This window comes from Ranitomeya imitator, chromosome 4, assembly GCF_032444005.1.
Source record: "Ranitomeya imitator isolate aRanImi1 chromosome 4, aRanImi1.pri, whole genome shotgun sequence".
Lineage (NCBI taxonomy): Eukaryota > Metazoa > Chordata > Amphibia > Anura > Dendrobatidae > Ranitomeya > Ranitomeya imitator.
In genome coordinates, this window is record NC_091285.1 from 660954743 (window position 1) to 660978968 (window position 24226).

General features: G+C 39.6%; 13 non-coding genes across 13 annotated transcripts; all 13 read left to right on the plus strand.

Annotated features, from left to right (window-relative positions):
- The first annotated feature begins 415 nt into the window (after positions 1-415).
- On the plus strand, positions 416-488 carry TRNAK-UUU (transfer RNA lysine (anticodon UUU)). The gene has a single exon. It is a non-coding gene; the product is annotated as a tRNA-Lys (tRNA).
- Positions 489-2423: 1935 nt separating this feature from the next.
- TRNAK-UUU (transfer RNA lysine (anticodon UUU)) lies at positions 2424-2496 on the plus strand. Its single transcript has one exon. It is a non-coding gene; the product is annotated as a tRNA-Lys (tRNA).
- A 1935-nt stretch (positions 2497-4431) lies between these two features.
- On the plus strand, positions 4432-4504 carry TRNAK-UUU (transfer RNA lysine (anticodon UUU)). Its single transcript has one exon. It is a non-coding gene; the product is annotated as a tRNA-Lys (tRNA).
- A 3959-nt stretch (positions 4505-8463) lies between these two features.
- On the plus strand, positions 8464-8536 carry TRNAK-UUU (transfer RNA lysine (anticodon UUU)). The gene has a single exon. It is a non-coding gene; the product is annotated as a tRNA-Lys (tRNA).
- A 1935-nt stretch (positions 8537-10471) lies between these two features.
- On the plus strand, positions 10472-10544 carry TRNAK-UUU (transfer RNA lysine (anticodon UUU)). The gene has a single exon. It is a non-coding gene; the product is annotated as a tRNA-Lys (tRNA).
- A 3959-nt stretch (positions 10545-14503) lies between these two features.
- On the plus strand, positions 14504-14576 carry TRNAK-UUU (transfer RNA lysine (anticodon UUU)). Its single transcript has one exon. It is a non-coding gene; the product is annotated as a tRNA-Lys (tRNA).
- Positions 14577-15511: 935 nt separating this feature from the next.
- TRNAK-UUU (transfer RNA lysine (anticodon UUU)) lies at positions 15512-15584 on the plus strand. Its single transcript has one exon. It is a non-coding gene; the product is annotated as a tRNA-Lys (tRNA).
- Positions 15585-17527: 1943 nt separating this feature from the next.
- Positions 17528-17600, plus strand: TRNAK-UUU (transfer RNA lysine (anticodon UUU)). The gene has a single exon. It is a non-coding gene; the product is annotated as a tRNA-Lys (tRNA).
- Positions 17601-18535: 935 nt separating this feature from the next.
- TRNAK-UUU (transfer RNA lysine (anticodon UUU)) lies at positions 18536-18608 on the plus strand. The gene has a single exon. It is a non-coding gene; the product is annotated as a tRNA-Lys (tRNA).
- Positions 18609-20551: 1943 nt separating this feature from the next.
- TRNAK-UUU (transfer RNA lysine (anticodon UUU)) lies at positions 20552-20624 on the plus strand. Its single transcript has one exon. It is a non-coding gene; the product is annotated as a tRNA-Lys (tRNA).
- Positions 20625-21558: 934 nt separating this feature from the next.
- TRNAK-UUU (transfer RNA lysine (anticodon UUU)) lies at positions 21559-21631 on the plus strand. The gene has a single exon. It is a non-coding gene; the product is annotated as a tRNA-Lys (tRNA).
- Positions 21632-22566: 935 nt separating this feature from the next.
- TRNAK-UUU (transfer RNA lysine (anticodon UUU)) lies at positions 22567-22639 on the plus strand. The gene has a single exon. It is a non-coding gene; the product is annotated as a tRNA-Lys (tRNA).
- A 935-nt stretch (positions 22640-23574) lies between these two features.
- On the plus strand, positions 23575-23647 carry TRNAK-UUU (transfer RNA lysine (anticodon UUU)). The gene has a single exon. It is a non-coding gene; the product is annotated as a tRNA-Lys (tRNA).
- The last annotated feature ends 579 nt before the right edge of the window (positions 23648-24226 follow it).

Genomic DNA, 24226 nt, shown 5'->3' on the forward strand with positions numbered 1-24226 from the left:
GTCATCACGAGAGTAAAGTGGGTGTAACTTAGTATGGCGGTATTCAGTCACTATTTTGTGTTATTATGTGGTCATGGTATTGTGGTAATCAGTCATTATTTGGTGTTTTTATGTTGGGATGGTGTTCAGTCACTATTTGGTGATTTTATGTGGTAATTGTATGGCGGTGTTCAGTCATTATATGCTGTTATTATGTGGTGATGGCATGGCAGTATTCTGTCGCTATTTTAGGTTATTATGTTTGTGTTGCATGGCGATATTCAGTCAGTTTACAGTGTTATTATGTGGTGATTGTATGGCGGTATTCAGTCACTATTTGGTGTTATTATGTGGTGGTGGTTTGGCGATATTTTATCACATTTGTTGTTAGTATATGGTGACGGTTTGGCGGTATTCAGTCACGACTCGATACAGAGCCCGGATAGCTCAGTCGGTAGAGCATCAGACTTTTAATCTGAGGGTCCAGGGTTCAAGTCCCTGTTCGGGCGGATGCTTTTAATAAAACGGAAAACAATAAACGCTATAATTTAAGGATGTGAGAAAACTACTGAAAAACAAATGATGGTGACTATTCAGAAAAATATCTTGGTTACCGTAGTTTCTTTGATTTCAGCTAGTTTATGACAGTATAGAGCCGTGACCATGTTCTGCTCGGTTGCTTTTTTGGCACCAGCAGCAAGTGATCACTGGTAATGTTATGTACCATGGCTATGGTATGATGGTACTCAGTCACTGTTTAGCACTATTACTTGGTTCTGTTATGGTGATATTCAGAAGATGCTTATTTTCATAACTGTAGCTCCTGCCTATAAGCCACAAATCAATAGTAGACAGATCGCTAACAACAGCCATGTGATGTTTGGTCTCTGGGTAGTGGTAAAATCCTGATAAAAGATATGGCGGCGATCTCAACCTTTTGCGATCTTCAGGGGTAAAGATATCACATAAGTTGGGAATTTCATAAAATTCTGAACGGCTGAGGGCATCCCACAAGCAGACTCACGTGAGGTCATCACGAGAGTAAAGTGGGTGTAACTTAGTATGGCGGTATTCAGTCACTATTTTGTGTTATTATGTGGTCATGGTATTGTGGTAATCAGTCATTATTTGGTGTTTTTATGTTGGGATGGTGTTCAGTCACTATTTGGTGATTTTATGTGGTAATTGTATGGCGGTGTTCAGTCATTATATGCTGTTATTATGTGGTGATGGTATGGCAGTATTCTGTCGCTATTTTAGGTTATTATGTTTGTGTTGCATGGCGATATTCAGTCAGTTTACAGTGTTATTATGTGGTGATTGTATGGCGGTATTCAGTCACTATTTGGTGTTATTATGTGGTGGTGGTTTGGCGATATTTTATCACATTTGTTGTTAGTATATGGTGACGGTTTGGCGGTATTCAGTCACGACTCGATACAGAGCCCGGATAGCTAAGTCGGTAGAGCATCAGACTTTTAATCTGAGGTTCAAGTCCCTGTTCGGGCGGATGCTTTTAATAAAGCGGAAAACAATAAACGCTATAATTTAAGGATGTGAGAAAACTACTGAAAAACAAATGATGGTGACTATTCAGAAAAATATCTTGGTTACCGTAGTTTCTTTGATTTCAGCTAGTTTATGACAGTATAGAGCCGTGACCATGTTCTGCTCGGTTGCTTTTTTGGCACCAGCAGCAAGTGATCACTGGTAATGTTATGTACCATGGCTATGGTATGATGGTACTCAGTCACTGTTTAGCACTATTACTTGGTTCTGTTATGGTGATATTCAGAAGATGCTTATTTTCATAACTGTAACTCCTGCCTATAAGCCACAAATCAATAGTAGACAGATCGCTAACAACAGCCATGTGATGTTTGGTCTCTGGGTAGTGGTAAAATCCTGATAAAAGATATGGCGGCGATCTCAACCTTTTGCGATCTTCAGGGGTAAAGATATCACATAAGTTGGGAATTTCATAAAATTCTGAACGGCTGAGGGCATCCCACAAGCAGGCTCACGTGAGGTCATCACGAGAGTAAAGTGGGTGTAACTTAGTATGGCGGTATTCAGTCACTATTTTGTGTTATTATGTGGTCATGGTATTGTGGTAATCAGTCATTATTTGGTGTTTTTATGTTGGGATGGTGTTCAGTCACTATTTGGTGATTTTATGTGGTAATTGTATGGCGGTGTTCAGTCATTATATGCTGTTATTATGTGGTGATGGTATGGCAGTATTCTGTCGCTATTTTAGGTTATTATGTTTGTGTTGCATGGCGATATTCAGTCAGTTTACAGTGTTATTATGTGGTGATTGTATGGCGGTATTCAGTCACTATTTGGTGTTATTATGTGGTGGTGGTTTGGCGATATTTTATCACATTTGTTGTTAGTATATGGTGACGGTTTGGCGGTATTCAGTCACGACTCGATACAGAGCCCGGATAGCTCAGTCGGTAGAGCATCAGACTTTTAATCTGAGGGTCCAGGGTTCAAGTCCCTGTTCGGGCGGATGCTTTTAATAAAACGGAAAACAATAAACGCTATAATTTAAGGATGTGAGAAAACTACTGAAAAACAAATGATGGTGACTATTCAGAAAAATATCTTGGTTACCGTAGTTTCTTTGATTTCAGCTAGTTTATGACAGTATAGAGCCGTGACCATGTTCTGCTCGGTTGCTTTTTTGGCACCAGCAGCAAGTGATCACTGGTAATGTTATGTACCATGGCTATGGTATGATGGTACTCAGTCACTGTTTAGCACTATTACTTGGTTCTGTTATGGTGATATTCAGAAGATGCTTATTTTCATAACTGTAGCTCCTGCCTATAAGCCACAAATCAATAGTAGACAGATCGCTAACAACAGCCATGTGATGTTTGGTCTCTGGGTAGTGGTAAAATCCTGATAAAAGATATGGCGGCGATCTCAACCTTTTGCGATCTTCAGGGGTAAAGATATCACATAAGTTGGGAATTTCATAAAATTCTGAACGGCTGAGGGCATCCCACAAGCAGACTCACGTGAGGTCATCACGAGAGTAAAGTGGGTGTAACTTAGTATGGCGGTATTCAGTCACTATTTTGTGTTATTATGTGGTCATGGTATTGTGGTAATCAGTCATTATTTGGTGTTTTTATGTTGGGATGGTGTTCAGTCACTATTTGGTGATTTTATGTGGTAATTGTATGGCGGTGTTCAGTCATTATATGCTGTTATTATGTGGTGATGGTATGGCAGTATTCTGTCGCTATTTTAGGTTATTATGTTTGTGTTGCATGGCGATATTCAGTCAGTTTACAGTGTTATTATGTGGTGATTGTATGGCGGTATTCAGTCACTATTTGGTGTTATTATGTGGTGGTGGTTTGGCGATATTTTATCACATTTGTTGTTAGTATATGGTGACGGTTTGGCGGTATTCAGTCACGACTCGATACAGAGCCCGGATAGCTAAGTCGGTAGAGCATCAGACTTTTAATCTGAGGTTCAAGTCCCTGTTCGGGCGGATGCTTTTAATAAAGCGGAAAACAATAAACGCTATAATTTAAGGATGTGAGAAAACTACTGAAAAACAAATGATGGTGACTATTCAGAAAAATATCTTGGTTACCGTAGTTTCTTTGATTTCAGCTAGTTTATGACAGTATAGAGCCGTGACCATGTTCTGCTCGGTTGCTTTTTTGGCACCAGCAGCAAGTGATCACTGGTAATGTTATGTACCATGGCTATGGTATGATGGTACTCAGTCACTGTTTAGCACTATTACTTGGTTCTGTTATGGTGATATTCAGAAGATGCTTATTTTCATAACTGTAACTCCTGCCTATAAGCCACAAATCAATAGTAGACAGATCGCTAACAACAGCCATGTGATGTTTGGTCTCTGGGTAGTGGTAAAATCCTGATAAAAGATATGGCGGCGATCTCAACCTTTTGCGATCTTCAGGGGTAAAGATATCACATAAGTTGGGAATTTCATAAAATTCTGAACGGCTGAGGGCATCCCACAAGCAGACTCACGTGAGGTCATCACGAGAGTAAAGTGGGTGTAACTTAGTATGGCGGTATTCAGTCACTATTTTGTGTTATTATGTGGTCATGGTATTGTGGTAATCAGTCATTATTTGGTGTTTTTATGTTGGGATGGTGTTCAGTCACTATTTGGTGATTTTATGTGGTAATTGTATGGCGGTGTTCAGTCATTATATGCTGTTATTATGTGGTGATGGTATGGCAGTATTCTGTCGCTATTTTAGGTTATTATGTTTGTGTTGCATGGCGATATTCAGTCAGTTTACAGTGTTATTATGTGGTGATTGTATGGCGGTATTCAGTCACTATTTGGTGTTATTATGTGGTGGTGGTTTGGCGATATTTTATCACATTTGTTGTTAGTATATGGTGACGGTTTGGCGGTATTCAGTCACGACTCGATACAGAGCCCGGATAGCTCAGTCGGTAGAGCATCAGACTTTTAATCTGAGGGTCCAGGGTTCAAGTCCCTGTTCGGGCGGATGCTTTTAATAAAACGGAAAACAATAAACGCTATAATTTAAGGATGTGAGAAAACTACTGAAAAACAAATGATGGTGACTATTCAGAAAAATATCTTGGTTACCGTAGTTTCTTTGATTTCAGCTAGTTTATGACAGTATAGAGCCGTGACCATGTTCTGCTCGGTTCCTTTTTTGGCACCAGCAGCAAGTGATCACTGGTAATGTTATGTACCATGGCTATGGTATGATGGTACTCAGTCACTGTTTAGCACTATTACTTGGTTCTGTTATGGTGATATTCAGAAGATGCTTATTTTCATAACTGTAGCTCCTGCCTATAAGCCACAAATCAATAGTAGACAGATCGCTAACAACAGCCATGTGATGTTTGGTCTCTGGGTAGTGGTAAAATCCTGATAAAAGATATGGCGGCGATCTCAACCTTTTGCGATCTTCAGGGGTAACGATATCACATAAGTTGGGAATTTCATAAAATTCTGAACGGCTGAGGGCATCCCACAAGCAGACTCACGTGAGGTCATCACGAGAGTAAAGTGGGTGTAACTTAGTATGGCGGTATTCAGTCACTATTTTGTGTTATTATGTGGTCATGGTATTGTGGTAATCAGTCATTATTTGGTGTTTTTATGTTGGGATGGTGTTCAGTCACTATTTGGTGATTTTATGTGGTAATTGTATGGCGGTGTTCAGTCATTATATGCTGTTATTATGTGGTGATGGTATGGCAGTATTCTGTCGCTATTTTAGGTTATTATGTTTGTGTTGCATGGCGATATTCAGTCAGTTTACAGTGTTATTATGTGGTGATTGTATGGCGGTATTCAGTCACTATTTGGTGTTATTATGTGGTGGTGGTTTGGCGATATTTTATCACATTTGTTGTTAGTATATGGTGACGGTTTGGCGGTATTCAGTCACGACTCGATACAGAGCCCGGATAGCTCAGTCGGTAGAGCATCAGACTTTTAATCTGAGGGTCCAGGGTTCACGTCCCTGTTCGGGCGGATGCTTTTAATAAAGCGGAAAACAATAAACGCTATAATTTAAGGATGTGAGAAAACTACTGAAAAACAAATGATGGTGACTATTCAGAAAAATATCTTGGTTACCGTAGTTTCTTTGATTTCAGCTAGTTTATGACAGTATAGAGCCGTGACCATGTTCTGCTCGGTTGCTTTTTTGGCACCAGCAGCAAGTGATCACTGGTAATGTTATGTACCATGGCTATGGTATGATGGTACTCAGTCACTGTTTAGCACTATTACTTGGTTCTGTTATGGTGATATTCAGAAGATGCTTATTTTCATAACTGTAGCTCCTGCCTATAAGCCACAAATCAATAGTAGACAGATCGCTAACAACAGCCATGTGATGTTTGGTCTCTGGGTAGTGGTAAAATCCTGATAAAAGATATGGCGGCGATCTCAACCTTTTGCGATCTTCAGGGGTAAAGATATCACATAAGTTGGGAATTTCATAAAATTCTGAACGGCTGAGGGCATCCCACAAGCAGACTCACGTGAGGTCATCACGAGAGTAAAGTGGGTGTAACTTAGTATGGCGGTATTCAGTCACTATTTTGTGTTATTATGTGGTCATGGTATTGTGGTAATCAGTCATTATTTGGTGTTTTTATGTTGGGATGGTGTTCAGTCACTATTTGGTGATTTTATGTGGTAATTGTATGGCGGTGTTCAGTCATTATATGCTGTTATTATGTGGTGATGGTATGGCAGTATTCTGTCGCTATTTTAGGTTATTATGTTTGTGTTGCATGGCGATATTCAGTCAGTTTACAGTGTTATTATGTGGTGATTGTATGGCGGTATTCAGTCACTATTTGGTGTTATTATGTGGTGGTGGTTTGGCGATATTTTATCACATTTGTTGTTAGTATATGGTGACGGTTTGGCGGTATTCAGTCACGACTCGATACAGAGCCCGGATAGCTCAGTCGGTAGAGCATCAAACTTTTAATCTGAGGGTCCAGGGTTCAAGTCCCTGTTCGGGCGGATGCTTTTAATAAAGCGGAAAACAATAAACGCTATAATTTAAGGATGTGAGAAAACTACTGAAAAACAAATGATGGTGACTATTCAGAAAAATATCTTGGTTACCGTAGTTTCTTTGATTTCAGCTAGTTTATGACAGTATAGAGCCGTGACCATGTTCTGCTCGGTTGCTTTTTTGGCACCAGCAGCAAGTGATCACTGGTAATGTTATGTACCATGGCTATGGTATGATGGTACTCAGTCACTGTTTAGCACTATTACTTGGTTCTGTTATGGTGATATTCAGAAGATGCTTATTTTCATAACTGTAACTCCTGCCTATAAGCCACAAATCAATAGTAGACAGATCGCTAACAACAGCCATGTGATGTTTGGTCTCTGGGTAGTGGTAAAATCCTGATAAAAGATATGGCGGCGATCTGAACCTTTTGCGATCTTCAGGGGTAAAGATATCACATAAGTTGGAAATTTCATAAAATTCTGAACGGCTGAGGGCATCCCACAAGCAGACTCACGTGAGGTCATCACGAGAGTAAAGTGGGTGTAACTTAGTATGGCGGTATTCAGTCACTATTTTGTGTTATTATGTGGTCATGGTATTGTGGTAATCAGTCATTATTTGGTGTTTTTATGTTGGGATGGTGATCAGTCACTATTTGGTGATTTTATGTGGTAATTGTATGGCGGTGTTCAGTCATTATATGCTGTTATTATGTGGTGATGGTATGGCAGTATTCTGTCGCTATTTTAGGTTATTATGTTTGTGTTGCATGGCGATATTCAGTCAGTTTACAGTGTTATTATGTGGTGATTGTATGGCGGTATTCAGTCACTATTTGGTGTTATTATGTGGTGGTTGTTTGGCGATATTTTATCACATTTGTTGTTAGTATATGGTGACGGTTTGGCGGTATTCAGTCACGACTTGATACAGAGCCTGGATAGCTCAGTCGGTAGAGCATCAGACTTTTAATCTGAGGGTCCAGGGTTCAAGTCCCTGTTCGGGCGGATGCTTTTAATAAAGCGGAAAACAATAAACGCTATAATTTAAGGATGTGAGAAAACTACTGAAAAACAAATGATGGTGACTATTCAGAAAAATATCTTGGTTACCATAGTTTCTTTGATTTCAGCTAGTTTATGACAGTATAGAGCCGTGACCATGTTCTGCTCGGTTGCTTTTTTGGCACCAGCAGCAAGTGATCACTGGTAATGTTATGTACCATGGCTATGGTATGATGGTACTCAGTCACTGTTTAGCACTATTACTTGGTTCTGTTATGGTGATATTCAGAAGATGCTTATTTTCATAACTGTAACTCCTGCCTATAAGCCACAAATCAATAGTAGACAGATCGCTAACAACAGCCATGTGATGTTTGGTCTCTGGGTAGTGGTAAAATCCTGATAAAAGATATGGCGGCGATCTCAACCTTTTGCGATCTTCAGGGGTAAAGATATCACATAAGTTGGGAATTTCATAAAATTCTGAACGGCTGAGGGCATCCCACAAGCAGACTCACGTGAGGTCATCACGAGAGTAAAGTGGGTGTAACTTAGTATGGCGGTATTCAGTCACTATTTTGTGTTATTATGTGGTCATGGTATTGTGGTAATCAGTCATTATTTGGTGTTTTTATGTTGGGATGGTGTTCAGTCACTATTTGGTGATTTTATGTGGTAATTGTATGGCGGTGTTCAGTCATTATATGCTGTTATTATGTGGTGATGGTATGGCAGTATTCTGTCGCTATTTTAGGTTATTATGTTTGTGTTGCATGGCGATATTCAGTCAGTTTACAGTGTTATTATGTGGTGATTGTATGGCGGTATTCAGTCACTATTTGGTGTTATTATGTGGTGGTGGTTTGGCGATATTTTATCACATTTGTTGTTAGTATATGGTGACGGTTTGGCGGTATTCAGTCACGACTCGATACAGAGCCCGGATAGCTCAGTCGGTAGAGCATCAGACTTTTAATCTGAGGGTCCAGGGTTCAAGTCCCTGTTCGGGCGGATGCTTTTAATAAAGCGGAAAACAATAAACGCTATAATTTAAGGATGTGAGAAAACTACTGAAAAACAAATGATGGTGACTATTCAGAAAAATATCTTGGTTACCATAGTTTCTTTGATTTCAGCTAGTTTATGACAGTATAGAGCCGTGACCATGTTCTGCTCGGTTGCTTTTTTGGCACCAGCAGCAAGTGATCACTGGTAATGTTATGTACCATGGCTATGGTATGATGGTACTCAGTCACTGTTTAGCACTATTACTTGGTTCTGTTATGGTGATATTCAGAAGATGCTTATTTTCATAACTGTAACTCCTGCCTATAAGCCACAAATCAATAGTAGACAGATCGCTAACAACAGCCATGTGATGTTTGGTCTCTGGGTAGTGGTAAAATCCTGATAAAAGATATGGCGGCGATCTCAACCTTTTGCGATCTTCAGGGGTAAAGATATCACATAAGTTGGGAATTTCATAAAATTCTGAACGGCTGAGGGCATCCCACAAGCAGACTCACGTGAGGTCATCACGAGAGTAAAGTGGGTGTAACTTAGTATGGCGGTATTCAGTCACTATTTTGTGTTATTATGTGGTCATGGTATTGTGGTAATCAGTCATTATTTGGTGTTTTTATGTTGGGATGGTGTTCAGTCACTATTTGGTGATTTTATGTGGTAATTGTATGGCGGTGTTCAGTCATTATATGCTGTTATTATGTGGTGATGGTATGGCAGTATTCTGTCGCTATTTTAGGTTATTATGTTTGTGTTGCATGGCGATATTCAGTCAGTTTACAGTGTTATTATGTGGTGATTGTATGGCGGTATTCAGTCACTATTTGGTGTTATTATGTGGTGGTGGTTTGGCGATATTTTATCACATTTGTTGTTAGTATATGGTGACGGTTTGGCGGTATTCAGTCACGACTCGATACAGAGCCCGGATAGCTAAGTCGGTAGAGCATCAGACTTTTAATCTGAGGTTCAAGTCCCTGTTCGGGCGGATGCTTTTAATAAAGCGGAAAACAATAAACGCTATAATTTAAGGATGTGAGAAAACTACTGAAAAACAAATGATGGTGACTATTCAGAAAAATATCTTGGTTACCGTAGTTTCTTTGATTTCAGCTAGTTTATGACAGTATAGAGCCGTGACCATGTTCTGCTCGGTTGCTTTTTTGGCACCAGCAGCAAGTGATCACTGGTAATGTTATGTACCATGGCTATGGTATGATGGTACTCAGTCACTGTTTAGCACTATTACTTGGTTCTGTTATGGTGATATTCAGAAGATGCTTATTTTCATAACTGTAACTCCTGCCTATAAGCCACAAATCAATAGTAGACAGATCGCTAACAACAGCCATGTGATGTTTGGTCTCTGGGTAGTGGTAAAATCCTGATAAAAGATATGGCGGCGATCTCAACCTTTTGCGATCTTCAGGGGTAAAGATATCACATAAGTTGGGAATTTCATAAAATTCTGAACGGCTGAGGGCATCCCACAAGCAGACTCACGTGAGGTCATCACGAGAGTAAAGTGGGTGTAACTTAGTATGGCGGTATTCAGTCACTATTTTGTGTTATTATGTGGTCATGGTATTGTGGTAATCAGTCATTATTTGGTGTTTTTATGTTGGGATGGTGTTCAGTCACTATTTGGTGATTTTATGTGGTAATTGTATGGCGGTGTTCAGTCATTATATGCTGTTATTATGTGGTGATGGTATGGCAGTATTCTGTCGCTATTTTAGGTTATTATGTTTGTGTTGCATGGCGATATTCAGTCAGTTTACAGTGTTATTATGTGGTGATTGTATGGCGGTATTCAGTCACTATTTGGTGTTATTATGTGGTGGTGGTTTGGCGATATTTTATCACATTTGTTGTTAGTATATGGTGACGGTTTGGCGGTATTCAGTCACGACTCGATACAGAGCCCGGATAGCTCAGTCGGTAGAGCATCAGACTTTTAATCTGAGGGTCCAGGGTTCAAGTCCCTGTTCGGGCGGATGCTTTTAATAAAACGGAAAACAATAAACGCTATAATTTAAGGATGTGAGAAAACTACTGAAAAACAAATGATGGTGACTATTCAGAAAAATATCTTGGTTACCGTAGTTTCTTTGATTTCAGCTAGTTTATGACAGTATAGAGCCGTGACCATGTTCTGCTCGGTTCCTTTTTTGGCACCAGCAGCAAGTGATCACTGGTAATGTTATGTACCATGGCTATGGTATGATGGTACTCAGTCACTGTTTAGCACTATTACTTGGTTCTGTTATGGTGATATTCAGAAGATGCTTATTTTCATAACTGTAGCTCCTGCCTATAAGCCACAAATCAATAGTAGACAGATCGCTAACAACAGCCATGTGATGTTTGGTCTCTGGGTAGTGGTAAAATCCTGATAAAAGATATGGCGGCGATCTCAACCTTTTGCGATCTTCAGGGGTAACGATATCACATAAGTTGGGAATTTCATAAAATTCTGAACGGCTGAGGGCATCCCACAAGCAGACTCACGTGAGGTCATCACGAGAGTAAAGTGGGTGTAACTTAGTATGGCGGTATTCAGTCACTATTTTGTGTTATTATGTGGTCATGGTATTGTGGTAATCAGTCATTATTTGGTGTTTTTATGTTGGGATGGTGTTCAGTCACTATTTGGTGATTTTATGCGGTAATTGTATGGCGGTGTTCAGTCATTATATGCTGTTATTATGTGGTGATGGTATGGCAGTATTCTGTCGCTATTTTAGGTTATTATGTTTGTGTTGCATGGCGATATTCAGTCAGTTTACAGTGTTATTATGTGGTGATTGTATGGCGGTATTCAGTCACTATTTGGTGTTATTATGTGGTGGTGGTTTGGCGATATTTTATCACATTTGTTGTTAGTATATGGTGACGGTTTGGCGGTATTCAGTCACGACTCGATACAGAGCCCGGATAGCTCAGTCGGTAGAGCATCAGACTTTTAATCTGAGGGTCCAGGGTTCACGTCCCTGTTCGGGCGGATGCTTTTAATAAAGCGGAAAACAATAAACGCTATAATTTAAGGATGTGAGAAAACTACTGAAAAACAAATGATGGTGACTATTCAGAAAAATATCTTGGTTACCGTAGTTTCTTTGATTTCAGCTAGTTTATGACAGTATAGAGCCGTGACCATGTTCTGCTCGGTTGCTTTTTTGGCACCAGCAGCAAGTGATCACTGGTAATGTTATGTACCATGGCTATGGTATGATGGTACTCAGTCACTGTTTAGCACTATTACTTGGTTCTGTTATGGTGATATTCAGAAGATGCTTATTTTCATAACTGTAGCTCCTGCCTATAAGCCACAAATCAATAGTAGACAGATCGCTAACAACAGCCATGTGATGTTTGGTCTCTGGGTAGTGGTAAAATCCTGATAAAAGATATGGCGGCGATCTCAACCTTTTGCGATCTTCAGGGGTAAAGATATCACATAAGTTGGGAATTTCATAAAATTCTGAACGGCTGAGGGCATCCCACAAGCAGACTCACGTGAGGTCATCACGAGAGTAAAGTGGGTGTAACTTAGTATGGCGGTATTCAGTCACTATTTTGTGTTATTATGTGGTCATGGTATTGTGGTAATCAGTCATTATTTGGTGTTTTTATGTTGGGATGGTGTTCAGTCACTATTTGGTGATTTTATGTGGTAATTGTATGGCGGTGTTCAGTCATTATATGCTGTTATTATGTGGTGATGGTATGGCAGTATTCTGTCGCTATTTTAGGTTATTATGTTTGTGTTGCATGGCGATATTCAGTCAGTTTACAGTGTTATTATGTGGTGATTGTATGGCGGTATTCAGTCACTATTTGGTGTTATTATGTGGTGGTGGTTTGGCGATATTTTATCACATTTGTTGTTAGTATATGGTGACGGTTTGGCGGTATTCAGTCACGACTCGATACAGAGCCCGGATAGCTCAGTCGGTAGAGCATCAAACTTTTAATCTGAGGGTCCAGGGTTCAAGTCCCTGTTCGGGCGGATGCTTTTAATAAAGCGGAAAACAATAAACGCTATAATTTAAGGATGTGAGAAAACTACTGAAAAACAAATGATGGTGACTATTCAGAAAAATATCTTGGTTACCGTAGTTTCTTTGATTTCAGCTAGTTTATGACAGTATAGAGCCGTGACCATGTTCTGCTCGGTTGCTTTTTTGGCACCAGCAGCAAGTGATCACTGGTAATGTTATGTACCATGGCTATGGTATGATGGTACTCAGTCACTGTTTAGCACTATTACTTGGTTCTGTTATGGTGATATTCAGAAGATGCTTATTTTCATAACTGTAACTCCTGCCTATAAGCCACAAATCAATAGTAGACAGATCGCTAACAACAGCCATGTGATGTTTGGTCTCTGGGTAGTGGTAAAATCCTGATAAAAGATATGGCGGCGATCTGAACCTTTTGCGATCTTCAGGGGTAAAGATATCACATAAGTTGGAAATTTCAAAAAATTCTGAACGGCTGAGGGCATCCCACAAGCAGACTCACGTGAGGTCATCACGAGAGTAAAGTGGGTGTAACTTAGTATGGCGGTATTCAGTCACTATTTTGTGTTATTATGTGGTCATGGTATTGTGGTAATCAGTCATTATTTGGTGTTTTTATGTTGGGATGGTGATCAGTCACTATTTGGTGATTTTATGTGGTAATTGTATGGCGGTGTTCAGTCATTATATGCTGTTATTATGTGGTGATGGTATGGCAGTATTCTGTCGCTATTTTAGGTTATTATGTTTGTGTTGCATGGCGATATTCAGTCAGTTTACAGTGTTATTATGTGGTGATTGTATGGCGGTATTCAGTCACTATTTGGTGTTATTATGTGGTGGTTGTTTGGCGATATTTTATCACATTTGTTGTTAGTATATGGTGACGGTTTGGCGGTATTCAGTCACGACTTGATACAGAGCCTGGATAGCTCAGTCGGTAGAGCATCAGACTTTTAATCTGAGGGTCCAGGGTTCAAGTCCCTGTTCGGGCGGATGCTTTTAATAAAGCGGAAAACAATAAACGCTATAATTTAAGGATGTGAGAAAACTACTGAAAAACAAATGATGGTGACTATTCAGAAAAATATCTTGGTTACCATAGTTTCTTTGATTTCAGCTAGTTTATGACAGTATAGAGCCGTGACCATGTTCTGCTCGGTTGCTTTTTTGGCACCAGCAGCAAGTGATCACTGGTAATGTTATGTACCATGGCTATGGTATGATGGTACTCAGTCACTGTTTAGCACTATTACTTGGTTCTGTTATGGTGATATTCAGAAGATGCTTATTTTCATAACTGTAACTCCTGCCTATAAGCCACAAATCAATAGTAGACAGATCGCTAACAACAGCCATGTGATGTTTGGTCTCTGGGTAGTGGTAAAATCCTGATAAAAGATATGGCGGCGATCTCAACCTTTTGCGATCTTCAGGGGTAAAGATATCACATAAGTTGGGAATTTCATAAAATTCTGAACGGCTGAGGGCATCCCACAAGCAGACTCACGTGAGGTCATCACGAGAGTAAAGTGGGTGTAACTTAGTATGGCGGTATTCAGTCACTATTTTGTGTTATTATGTGGTCATGGTATTGTGGTAATCAGTCATTATTTGGTGTTTTTATGTTGGGATGGTGTTCAGTCACTATTTGGTGATTTTATGTGGTAATTGTATGGCGGTGTTCAGTCATTATATGCTGTTATTATGTGGTGATGGTATGGCAGTATTCTGTCGCTATTTTAGGTTATTATGTTTGTGTTGCATGGCGATATTCAGTCAGTTTACAGTGTTATTATGTGGTGATTGTATGGCGGTATTCAGTCACTATTTGGTGTTATTATGTGGTGGTGGTTTGGCGATATTTTATCACATTTGTTGTTAGTATATGGTGACGGTTTGGCGGTATTCAGTCACGACTCGATACAGAGCCCGGATAGCTCAGTCGGTAGAGCATCAGACTTTTAATCTGAGGGTCCAGGGTTCAAGTCCCTGTTCGGGCGGATGCTTTTAATAAAGCGGAAAACAATAAACGCTATAATTTAAGGATGTGAGAAAACTACTGAAAAACAAATGATGGTGACTATTCAGAAAAATATCTTGGTTACCATAGTTTCTTTGATTTCAGCTAGTTTATGACAGTATAGAGCCGTGACCATGTTCTGCTCGGTTGCTTTTTTGGCACCAGCAGCAAGTGATCACTGGTAATGTTATGTACCATGGCTATGGTATGATGGTACTCAGTCACTGTTTAGCACTATTACTTGGTTCTGTTATGGTGATATTCAGAAGATGCTTATTTTCATAACTGTAACTCCTGCCTATAAGCCACAAATCAATAGTAGACAGATCGCTAACAACAGCCATGTGATGTTTGGTCTCTGGGTAGTGGTAAAATCCTGATAAAAGATATGGCGGCGATCTCAACCTTTTGCGATCTTCAGGGGTAAAGATATCACATAAGTTGGGAATTTCATAAAATTCTGAACGGCTGAGGGCATCCCACAAGCAGACTCACGTGAGGTCATCACGAGAGTAAAGTGGGTGTAACTTAGTATGGCGGTATTCAGTCACTATTTTGTGTTATTATGTGGTCATGGTATTGTGGTAATCAGTCATTATTTGGTGTTTTTATGTTGGGATGGTGTTCAGTCACTATTTGGTGATTTTATGTGGTAATTGTATGGCGGTGTTCAGTCATTATATGCTGTTATTATGTGGTGATGGTATGGCAGTATTCTGTCGCTATTTTAGGTTATTATGTTTGTGTTGCATGGCGATATTCAGTCAGTTTACAGTGTTATTATGTGGTGATTGTATGGCGGTATTCAGTCACTATTTGGTGTTATTATGTGGTGGTGGTTTGGCGATATTTTATCACATTTGTTGTTAGTATATGGTGACGGTTTGGCGGTATTCAGTCACGACTCGATACAGAGCCCGGATAGCTCAGTCGGTAGAGCATCAGACTTTTAATCTGAGGGTCCAGGGTTCAAGTCCCTGTTCGGGCGGATGCTTTTAATAAAGCGGAAAACAATAAACGCTATAATTTAAGGATGTGAGAAAACTACTGAAAAACAAATGATGGTGACTATTCAGAAAAATATCTTGGTTACCGTAGTTTCTTTGATTTCAGCTAGTTTATGACAGTATAGAGCCGTGACCATGTTCTGCTCGGTTGCTTTTTTGGCACCAGCAGCAAGTGATCACTGGTAATGTTATGTACCATGGCTATGGTATGATGGTACTCAGTCACTGTTTAGCACTATTACTTGGTTCTGTTATGGTGATATTCAGAAGATGCTTATTTTCATAACTGTAACTCCTGCCTATAAGCCACAAATCAATAGTAGACAGATCGCTAACAACAGCCATGTGATGTTTGGTCTCTGGGTAGTGGTAAAATCCTGATAAAAGATATGGCGGCGATCTGAACCTTTTGCGATCTTCAGGGGTAAAGATATCACATAAGTTGGGAATTTCATAAAATTCTGAACGGCTGAGGGCATCCCACAAGCAGACTCACGTGAGGTCATCACGAGAGTAAAGTGGGTGTAACTTAGTATGGCGGTATTCAGTCACTATTTTGTGTTATTACGTGGTCATGGTATTGTGGTAATCAGTCATTATTTGGTGTTTTTATGTTGGGATGGTGTTCAGTCACTATTTGGTGATTTTATGTGGTAATTGTATGGCGGTGTTCAGTCATTATATGCTGTTATTATGTGGTGATGGTATGGCAGTATTCTGTCGCTATTTTAGGTTATTATGTTTGTGTTGCATGGCGATATTCAGTCAGTTTACAGTGTTATTATGTGGTGATTGTATGGCGGTATTCAGTCACTATTTGGTGTTATTATGTGGTGGTGGTTTGGCGATATTTTATCACATTTGTTGTTAGTATATGGTGACGGTTTGGCGGTATTCAGTCACGACTCAATACAGAGCCTGGATAGCTCAGTCGGTAGAGCATCAGACTTTTAATCTGAGGGTCCAGGGTTCAAGTCCCTGTTCGGGCGGATGCTTTTAATAAAGCGGAAAACAATAAACGCTATAATTTAAGGATGTGAGAAAACTACTGAAAAACAAATGATGGTGACTATTCAGAAAAATATCTTGGTTACCGTAGTTTCTTTGATTTCAGCTAGTTTATGACAGTATAGAGCCGTGACCATGTTCTGCTCGGTTGCTTTTTTGGCACCAGCAGCAAGTGATCACTGGTAATGTTATGTACCATGGCTATGGTATGATGGTACTCAGTCACTGTTTAGCACTATTACTTGGTTCTGTTATGGTGATATTCAGAAGATGCTTATTTTCATAACTGTAATTCCTGCCTATAAGCCACAAATCAATAGTAGACAGATCGCTAACAACAGCCATGTGATGTTTGGTCTCTGGGTAGTGGTAAAATCCTGATAAAAGATATGGCAGCGATCTCAACCTTTTGCGATCTTCAGGGGTAAAGATATCACATAAGTTGGGAATTTCATAAAATTCTGAACGGCTGAGGGCATCCCACAAGCAGACTCACGTGAGGTCATCACGAGAGTAAAGTGGGTGTAACTTAGTATGGCGGTATTCAGTCACTATTTTGTGTTATTATGTGGTCATGGTATTGTGGTAATCAGTCATTATTTGGTGTTTTTATGTTGGGATGGTGTTCAGTCACTATTTGGTGATTTTATGTGGTAATTGTATGGCGGTGTTCAGTCATTATATGCTGTTATTATGTGGTGATGGTATGGCAGTATTCTGTCGCTATTTTAGGTTATTATGTTTGTGTTGCATGGCGATATTCAGTCAGTTTACAGTGTTATTATGTGGTGATTGTATGGCGGTATTCAGTCACTATTTGGTGTCATTATGTGGTGGTGGTTTGGCGATATTTTATCACATTTGTTGTTAGTATATGGTGACGGTTTGGCGGTATTCAGTCACGCCTCGATACAGAGCCCGGATAGCTCAGTCGGTAGAGCATCAGACTTTTAATCTGAGGGTCCAGGGTTCAAGTCCCTGTTCGGGCGGATGCTTTTAATAAAGCGGAAAACAATAAACGCTATAATTTAAGGATGTGAGAAAACTACTGAAAAACAAATGATGGTGACTATTCAGAAAAATATCTTGGTTACCGTAGTTTCTTTGATTTCAGCTAGTTTATGACAGTATAGAGCCGTGACCATGTTCTGCTCGGTTGCTTTTTTGGCACCAGCAGCAAGTGATCACTGGTAATGTTATGTACCATGGCTATGGTATGATGGTACTCAGTCACTGTTTAGCACTATTACTTGGTTCTGTTATGGTGATATTCAGAAGATGCTTATTTTCATAACTGTAATTCCTGCCTATAAGCCACAAATCAATAGTAGACAGATCGCTAACAACAGCCATGTGATGTTTGGTCTCTGGGTAGTGGTAAAATCCTGATAAAAGATATGGCAGCGATCTCAACCTTTTGCGATCTTCAGGGGTAAAGATATCACATAAGTTGGGAATTTCATAAAATTCTGAACGGCTGAGGGCATCCCACAAGCAGACTCACGTGAGGTCATCACGAGAGTAAAGTGGGTGTAACTTAGTATGGCGGTATTCAGTCACTATTTTGTGTTATTATGTGGTCATGGTATTGTGGTAATCAGTCATTATTTGGTGTTTTTATGTTGGGATGGTGTTCAGTCACTATTTGGTGATTTTATGTGGTAATTGTATGGCGGTGTTCAGTCATTATATGCTGTTATTATGTGGTGATGGTATGGCAGTATTCTGTCGCTATTTTAGGTTATTATGTTTGTGTTGCATGGCGATATTCAGTCAGTTTACAGTGTTATTATGTGGTGATTGTATGGCGGTATTCAGTCACTATTTGGTGTCATTATGTGGTGGTGGTTTGGCGATATTTTATCACATTTGTTGTTAGTATATGGTGACGGTTTGGCGGTATTCAGTCACGACTCGATACAGAGCCCGGATAGCTCAGTCGGTAGAGCATCAGACTTTTAATCTGAGGGTCCAGGGTTCAAGTCCCTGTTCGGGCGGATGCTTTTAATAAAGCAGAAAACAATAAACGCTATAATTTAAGGATGTGAAAAAACTACTGAAAAACAAATGATGGTGACTATTCAGAAAAATATCTTGGTTACCGTAGTTTCTTTGATTTCAGCTAGTTTATGACAGTATAGAGCCGTGACCATGTTCTGCTCGGTTGCTTTTTTGGCACCAGCAGCAAGTGATCACTGGTAATGTTATGTACCATGGCTATGGTATGATGGTACTCAGTCACTGTTTAGCACTATTACTTGGTTCTGTTATGGTGATATTCAGAAGATGCTTATTTTCATAACTGTAACTCCTGCCTATAAGCCACAAATCAATAGTAGACAGATCGCTAACAACAGCCATGTGATGTTTGGTCTCTGGGTAGTGGTAAAATCCTGATAAAAGATATGGCGGCGATCTCAACCTTTTGCGATCTTCAGGGGTAAAGATATCACATAAGTTGGGAATTTCATAAAATTCTGAACGGCTGAGGGCATCCCACAAGCAGACTCACGTGAGGTCATCACGAGAGTAAAGTGGGTGTAACTTAGTATGGCGGTATTCAGTCACTATTTTGTGTTATTATGTGGTCATGGTATTGTGGTAATCAGTCATTATTTGGTGTTTTTATGTTGGGATGGTGTTCAGTCACTATTTGGTGATTTTATGTGGTAATTGTATGGCGGTGTTCAGTCATTATATGCTGTTATTATGTGGTGATGGTATGGCAGTATTCTGTCGCTATTTTAGGTTATTATGTTTGTGTTGCATGGCGATATTCAGTCAGTTTACAGTGTTATTATGTGGTGATTGTATGGCGATATTCAGTCACTATTTGGTGTTATTATGTGGTGGTGGTTTGGCGATATTTTATCACATTTGTTGTTAGTATATGGTGACGGTTTGGCGGTATTCAGTCACGACTCGATACAGAGTCCGGATAGCTCAGTCGGTAGAGCATCAGACTTTTAATCTGAGGGTCCAGGGTTCAAGTCCCTGTTCGGGCGGATGCTTTTAATAAAGCGGAAAACAATAAACGCTATAATTTAAGGATGTGAGAAAACTACTGAAAAACAAATGATGGTGACTATTCAGAAAAATATCTTGGTTACCGTAGTTTCTTTGATTTCAGCTAGTTTATGACAGTATAGAGCCGTGACTATGTTCTGCTCGGTTGCTTTTTTGGCACCAGCAGCAAGTGATCACTGGTAATGTTATGTACCATGGCTATGGTATGATGGTACTCAGTCACTGTTTAGCACTATTACTTGGTTCTGTTATGGTGATATTCAGAAGATGCTTATTTTCATAACTGTAATTCCTGCCTATAAGCCACAAATCAATAGTAGACAGATCGCTAACAACAGCCATGTGATGTTTGGTCTCTGGGTAGTGGTAAAATCCTGATAAAAGATATGGCAGCGATCTCAACCTTTTGCGATCTTCAGGGGTAAAGATATCACATAAGTTGGGAATTTCATAAAATTCTGAACGGCTGAGGGCATCCCACAAGCAGACTCACGTGAGGTCATCACGAGAGTAAAGTGGGTGTAACTTAGTATGGCGGTATTCAGTCACTATTTTGTGTTATTATGTGGTCATGGTATTGTGGTAATCAGTCATTATTTGGTGTTTTTATGTTGGGATGGTGTTCAGTCACTATTTGGTGATTTTATGTGGTAATTGTATGGCGGTGTTCAGTCATTATATGCTGTTATTATGTGGTGATGGTATGGCAGTATTCTGTCGCTATTTTAGGTTATTATGTTTGTGTTGCATGGCGATATTCAGTCAGTTTACAGTGTTATTATGTGGTGATTGTATGGCGGTATTCAGTCACTATTTGGTGTTATTATGTGGTGGTGGTTTGGCGATATTTTATCACATTTGTTGTTAGTATATGGTGACGGTTTGGCGGTATTCAGTCACGACTCAATACAGAGCCCGGATAGCTCAGTCGGTAGAGCATCAGACTTTTAATCTGAGGGTCCAGGGTTCAAGTCCCTGTTCGGGCGGATGCTTTTAATAAAGCGGAAAACAATAAACGCTATAATTTAAGGATGTGAGAAAACTACTGAAAAACAAATGATGGTGACTATTCAGAAAAATATCTTGGTTACCGTAGTTTCTTTGATTTCAGCTAGTTTATGACAGTATAGAGCCGTGACCATGTTCTGCTCGGTTGCTTTTTTGGCACCAGCAGCAAGTGATCACTGGTAATGTTATGTACCATGGCTATGGTATGATGGTACTCAGTCACTGTTTAGCACTATTACTTGGTTCTGTTATGGTGATATTCAGAAGATGCTATTTTCATAACTGTAACTCCTGCCTATAAGCCACAAATCAATAGTAGACAGATCGCTAACAACAGCCATGTGATGTTTGGTCTCTGGGTAGTGGTAAAATCCTGATAAAAGATATGGCGGCGATCTCAACCTTTTGCGATCTTCAGGGGTAAAGATATCACATAAGTTGGGAATTTCATAAAATTCTGAACGGCTGAGGGCATCCCACAAGCAGACTCACGTGAGGTCATCACGAGAGTAAAGTGGGTGTAACTTAGTATGGCGGTATTCAGTCACTATTTTGTGTTATTATGTGGTCATGGTATTGTGGTAATCAGTCATTATCTGGTGTTTTTATGTTGGGATGGTGTTCAGTCACTATTTGGTGATTTTATGTGGTAATTGTATGGCGGTGTTCAGTCATTATATGCTGTTATTATGTGGTGATGGTATGGCAGTATTCTGTCGCTATTTTAGGTTATTATGTTTGTGTTGCATGGCGATATTCAGTCAGTTTACAGTGTTATTATGTGGTGATTGTATGGCGGTATTCAGTCACTATTTGGTGTTATTATGTGGTGGTGGTTTGGCGATATTTTATCACATTTGTTGTTAGTATATGGTGACGGTTTGGCGGTATTCAGTCACGACTCGATACAGAGCCCGGATAGCTCAGTCGGTAGAGCATCAGACTTTTAATCTGAGGGTCCAGGGTTCAAGTCCCTGTTCGGGCGGATGCTTTTAATAAAGCGGAAAACAATAAACGCTATAATTTAAGGATGTGAGAAAACTACTGAAAAACAAATGATGGTGACTATTCAGAAAAATATCTTGGTTACCGTAGTTTCTTTGATTTCAGCTAGTTTATGACAGTATAGAGCCGTGACCATGTTCTGCTCGGTTGCTTTTTTGGCACCAGCAGCAAGTGATCACTGGTAATGTTATGTACCATGGCTATGGTATGATGGTACTCAGTCACTGTTTAGCACTATTACTTGGTTCTGTTATGGTGATATTCAGAAGATGCTTATTTTCATAACTGTAACTCCTGCCTATAAGCCACAAATCAATAGTAGACAGATCGCTAACAACAGCCATGTGATGTTTGGTCTCTGGGTAGTGGTAAAATCCTGATAAAAGATATGGCGGCGATCTGAACCTTTTGCGATCTTCAGGGGTAAAGATATCACATAAGTTGGGAATTTCATAAAATTCTGAACGGCTGAGGGCATCCCACAAGCAGACTCACGTGAGGTCATCACGAGAGTAAAGTGGGTGTAACTTAGTATGGCGGTATTCAGTCACTATTTTGTGTTATTATGTGGTCATGGTATTGTGGTAATCAGTCATTATTTGGTGTTTTTATGTTGGGATGGTGTTCAGTCACTATTTGGTGATTTTATGTGGTAATTGTATGGCGGTGTTCAGTCATTATATGCTGTTATTATGTGGTGATGGTATGGCAGTATTCTGTCGCTATTTTAGGTTATTATGTTTGTGTTGCATGGCGATATTCAGTCAGTTTACAGTGTTATTATGTGGTGATTGTATGGCGGTATTCAGTCACTATTTGGTGTTATTATGTGGTGGTGGTTTGGCGATATTTTATCACATTTGTTGTTAGTATATGGTGACGGTTTGGCGGTATTCAGTCACGACTCGATACAGAGCCCGGATAGCTCAGTCGGTAGAGCATCAGACTTTTAATCTGAGGGTCCAGGGTTCAAGTCCCTGTTCGGGCGGATGCTTTTAATAAAGCGGAAAACAATGAACGCTATAATTTAAGGATGTGAGAAAACTACTGAAAAACAAATGATGGTGACTATTCAGAAAAATATCTTGGTTACCGTAGTTTCTTTGATTTCAGCTAGTTTATGACAGTATAGAGCCGTGACCATGTTCTGCTCGGTTGCTTTTTTGGCACCAGCAGCAAGTGATCACTGGTAATGTTATGTACCATGGCTATGGTATGATGGTACTCAGTCACTGTTTAGCACTATTACTTGGTTCTGTTATGGTGATATTCAGAAGATGCTTATTTTCATAACTGTAACTCCTGCCTATAAGCCACAAATCAATAGTAGACAGATCGCTAACAACAGCCATGTGATGTTTGGTCTCTGGGTAGTGGTAAAATCCTGATAAAAGATATGGCGGCGATCTCAACCTTTTGCGATCTTCAGGGGTAAAGATATCACATAAGTTGGGAATTTCATAAAATTCTGAACGGCTGAGGGCATCCCACAAGCAGACTCACGTGAGGTCATCACGAGAGTAAAGTGGGTGTAACTTAGTATGGCGGTATTCAGTCACTATTTTGTGTTATTATGTGGTCATGGTATTGTGGTAATCAGTCATTATTTGGTGTTTTTATGTTGGGATGGTGTTCAGTCACTATTTGGTGATTTTATGTGGTAATTGTATGGCGGTGTTCAGTCATTATATGCTGTTATTATGTGGTGATGGTATGGCAGTATTCTGTCGCTATTTTAGGTTATTATGTTTGTGTTGCATGGCGATATTCAGTCAGTTTACAGTGTTATTATGTGGTGATTGTATGGCGGTATTCAGTCACTATTTGGTGTTATTATGTGGTGGTGGTTTGGCGATATTTTATCACATTTGTTGTTAGTATATGGTGACGGTTTGGCGGTATTCAGTCACGACTCGATACAGAGCCCGGATAGCTCAGTCGGTAGAGCATCAGACTTTTAATCTGAGGGTCCAGGGTTCAAGTCCCTGTTCGGGCGGATGCTTTTAATAAAGCGGAAAACAATAAACGCTATAATTTTTTTTTTTTTTTAAACATCATTTTTATTGGTTGTTTTTTTTTTTTTTTAAACAAATAAGTACAATACATATTGCAAGTGTTACTTTAAATTATTACGCAGAAATAAAACACTCGTTAATCTTTATAACACAAATAATATTAACATGTCTCCTAATGTCCACATCTAACCCACTTCAATGATTGGAGTCCGACAATCAAATCTAGAACATACACCAACTGATGCCTTTATCATGTGACAAATTTTAATTTATCCAAACTACCACTTAAATCTTCTAACAAATACCAATCTGAATTAACAAAGGGCCTCATTATCTCTTGAATTTCCCCTGTCGACAATAGGGATTCTATGAACACTCTCCATTTTTTGAAAAATCTTTTCGTCATCTTATCTTTATCCCTTTCTGCTTCTCTTTTTTCTAAATATAGGACAGCCATTAGTCCTGCTTTAATCTCTTTTATCCCTGGGAGTAAACTAGCCAACCAATATTGCAAAATTAAACGTTTTGTCACCAAAGCAATAGTATGGAACAGATCATGT